The sequence below is a fragment of the Oryza glaberrima genome, chromosome 12, assembly GCF_000147395.1.
Source record: "Oryza glaberrima chromosome 12, OglaRS2, whole genome shotgun sequence".
Taxonomy (NCBI): domain Eukaryota; kingdom Viridiplantae; phylum Streptophyta; class Magnoliopsida; order Poales; family Poaceae; genus Oryza; species Oryza glaberrima.
The window spans coordinates 12,241,074-12,245,339 of NC_068337.1; positions in this window are offsets into that span (position 1 = coordinate 12,241,074).

Here is a 4,266-nt window from a genome sequence, read left to right on the forward strand (position 1 = left end):
TTGCTTTTGTCATTCGTATATATGCATGTTCTAAAGTATTTTAAAATTTCAGAATCATGCAAAATTATCATGTGATCTGTTTTTGTGTTCAAATGTCTTGAGCAAAAAAGTTCCGCATCAGGGCATTTGGTCATTTGGGTAACTATAACATATGTATAATACACTATTGAACTAAATTACTTAGATATATGTATAACTAGATGATACCCTGCGGCGGGATATTTGTAATGCATGTTTGTTTATTATTGTAAATAACTTTCAGAGATTAGTATATTTGCAAGGAAGTTGAAAGTTATATATATAGTCTTTCAGAAACACTATATACTAAAAAGAGAACGCAAGTAATGATTATTTAAGAACTGATTTAGCTAAGGGACACTCTTGTTACCGCTCATGGTAAGGAATGCAATTGTGAAATACTATGATAGAAGTACTTGATCACACATGGGTATAACATGCAAAGAGCCATAGCATATACATTTCGTTACTTATATTGGGATAGTAGCTTCAATTGTGCTATGTAAAAGTGCCAATCCTTTCTACGGAGACTACTGAAGCTACAGCTAATTAGTTATTATCACCAATCAATGCATCCTGATTGAGGATAGAAAAAATTGAACATCGATTAACTTGCTTGTAGCTAGCGCCCAAGTGAGTATGTGTGTTCCATTTTCCATGTAACAGTCTACTCTGTCCACAGCAAGTCAGCAACAATGAGCATGCATGCGAACAGAACAAAATTCGCATTCTCAGTACAACATAAATGTTAATGCGAGGTAAAACTCGAAGGAATGAATTAATTGTGTTATGCAAAAAAAAGGAAGCTGAACCTCTTGAAATTCTAGATTATATATTCCTAGGAAGACCCCAGTGCTTTTATGAACTAAGAAATCAGTTTTCTGTGATTCAAGCAACAAATGCACTGGGGGCTTAGAAACCAAACAAAAATAATAATAATGTATATGAGGTATGAAGTGCCTGCAAGGTTAAAAGATGAACTACTTCGAACAACCCTTTTAATTCTTCGTTTTCAGTTGCTCCATTCTATAAACAGCTTAGCAGCGAATCTTCAGATGAAGTCTGGGTTTCTAAGTGCAACAACCTTTGATTGGAATTAATTAAAATGATATTACCCCCAGAAATTAAGATGAAACAATAGGTGGGGATTAAACATGGGTAAGTGAAATATTTTTTAGTGAAAAACAGAGTACACGTAATAGATCAAAACCCTGTAGAGGATAGACAGAACAAAAATACAGATACACCACATGATAGAGTTCCCACGTAGTGAGGGACATAGTAAATCTTGCCCATGGAGTCAGAAAAGCACGCAGAAAAGGCATGAGCTGAAACGATAAAACTTAAGGCCATTTTAATCTGTAACCTGGGCATTCGTATCGAAAGAGAGCCCCCGCGTCGTCTCCCTCACGGGCGACACGGGAGGCAGAAACCACCGCCGCCTGAGCGGCCGCCGGCAAAGCCGCGCGGCCACAAGGACGGCGGTGGCGGGGCTTCGTCTCTCCCTCCCGCCGGCGGTGGGGGCACCGACGCGGTCTGGGGCGCCAAGACGACGGTGCTAGCCTGCCCGGCCAGCTGGCGAGGTGAAGAAGGTGGCGGGGTGGAGGAGTCGGCGGTGAGGTGAAGGAGGCGGCGGTGCGGCAGAGGTTGTAGTGGCGGCGTGGGCGTAGGATGCGAGGTTGGCGGCGGGGTAGAGGCCGCGGCGGCGGGCTCGCCGGCGTGCGGCGACGCCGGATCTAGCTCCCCTAGCGCCGGATCTAGCTCCCCACCTGGATCTGGCCTCCCCTGTGCTCCCCGCGCGGCGGAGGCGTTCGGCGACGGGGAAGGAGGAGCGGCCAGCTTCGGTGGCGACGGCGTGGGCGGCGCCCGGTGGTGCGGCGGCGGGCGAGGCCGACTCCGTGGCCGACGGAGGCGCGCAGCTTCGACTGGCGCAGCATGGGCGGGGCGGCTCGGCCAGCGACGGCAAAACCCGGCACGGCACGGTGGCAGCGGTGCATGCATGGTGGCGGCGGTGCACAGCAGGCGGAGGCCGACATGGTGGCTCTGGTGGCGGGAGCGAAGGAGGGGACGGCGGCATGGTGCTCGGTGACGATGTCGGCGGTGTCCCTCAGATCCGTGCCACTCGGCCGGATCTAGAGGGTGGCCGGTGGTGGTGGTTGCGGCAGCTAAGGACATGGCGGTGGCATCGGGACGGTTGCTGGCTGCTTTGGTGGCAGAGGGCGATGGCGCAGCGGCTTCTTTGGCGGTGGCGGCGGTTTGCGGAGATAGCGGCTGGCGTCGGTGGCTGGCGACAGCGGCAGCGGCGACGGCGGCTGGCTTGCGGCGGTCGTGTCTGAGAGGCGGTGCCGATGTCGCCGGATGCGGCAGCGGCAAGCGACGTTGTGCAGACGATCGCCGGTGACAGCATGTGGAGGCGGGGAAGGAGTCGGGTGCGAGGTGTGGATGGCGACGGGTGTTTGGCAGCAGCGGTGGCGGTGACCATGTCTGCGGTCACCGGAGGCATGACGGCTTCGGTCGGCTAGCCGAGGGCATGGCAGACGGCTACTTCTACCCGGCGCGGCATCGTTTGGAGGAGGGGTCGGAGACCGGCGTGGCGCAGAGTGGCGCAGCCGATGGCAGCGGAGGCCGGCTTGGCGCAACAGGCGCGGCCGATGGAGGGAGGCCGGACTGGCGTGAGAGGCGCGTCCGGTGGAGGAGGCCGGCTTGGCGTGAGAGGCGCGGCCAGCGGTGGAGGAGGCGACCTCGGTGTGAGGAGGAGCTGCCGGTAGGTGTGGCGCGGTCTTCTGCGCACGAAGGCTGGTCAGCGGGGGCGCCGGTGCAGGGGTCCCACATGTCGGCAGAGCTTGAGTGGTGGTGGAGCATCAAGGCACCTACCGTAGATTCGCATGTGGTGAGCAGCGGGTGAAAACCTAGCCCGGCCTTGGCTGGACCAACAACGATGATTCCCCCTCCTGAGGGCGTTGTCGTGCTGTCTCACCCTTCAAGGGTGGTTGCCGGGCGAAAGCCTAGTCTTGGCTCCTTTGAGCCTTGACGGACGGTGGCGGCGGTTCTCCCGTCACTTCTCTTCTTGAAGACGTCGTTTTGGCATCCCCTAGGGGGTGATCTCGTCTGTGTTCCTTTGTTGGTCTAGTGGCGGTCGGTCCGGTGCTTGCCTTCTCCTGGGCTTGTGTGTTGGCGCTATCGGTGTGTGGGTGGTGGTATATTTTTTTCCTTTTTCCTGGTTATGACCTTCTAGGGTTGTAATCTTCTAATTTTTTCCTGCGGGTCATTAAAAAAAAGGCCAATTTAAGTACTAATTCGAGCAAGATAAATCGGAGGAACCTTGTTTTGTTTCCAATGACTTCCAAGTCAGACTTGCTGGAATAATGGGCTAGGAGTTCACTTGCAAGGTGAAAGAACTGGTCAATGTAGTTGCCATGAGACAGCGAGAATGCCCGATATGCTACATTGGCAATTGGCTTGTTCAGACTTCAAAGGATCATATATATAGAATTAAGGTGAGCAATAAACAGACTCAATAAGATGGAAAGCCGGTAGAAGATATATAAGTTGGCCATTACAAAGGAGAAAGAACGTCAAGCAACTGCTGAGGAGGTCGAACGACAGCGGCAGTAGGAAGCTCAGGGGACAACATGGAGATGGAAGGAATCGGCTGGGTTGGGTTCACCGGCAGGAAAGAGAGCATATGCGTCTGTTCAAGGATCAAACGTGCGTGGCATAGAAAACTGATCTGACGGTTCTCCTTCTGAAGTGACGTGGCTGCACCAGGAAGCAGGAAAATAACTTGGTGGGGATGAATTATATAGGTATATAGGATACACTATTAAACGTAGTATTTCACCAACTGTTAAACTAATTGTAGAGGTGCGATCTACTCTCCACGGGCATGCAATACTGAAGTGAATTTGGTGATGCAGTCAGGACTCCATGTTTTAAATATTTGTAAATTCATATATATGTGATGAGATAATGTATGTTTTGAGATTATCACTGTATTTTTTGCTTACTTCTGGATGCAATCAATTATATAGTTAGGATACATACATTACCCACCTTTGTAAATCATGATATTCATGCGATGGAGTCCACCAACCATGGAGACCATGGGCCAGTCGGCGGCAACAATGGCGGCTAGGGGCGAAGACGATGACGCCCATCAGTGGTGGCGGAATAGGTCAACCGTGAAGGTGAGGACTTCCATTAGCCTAGGCGGCATAGGCCAATCGTGAAGGCGAGGTCACTAGTCAG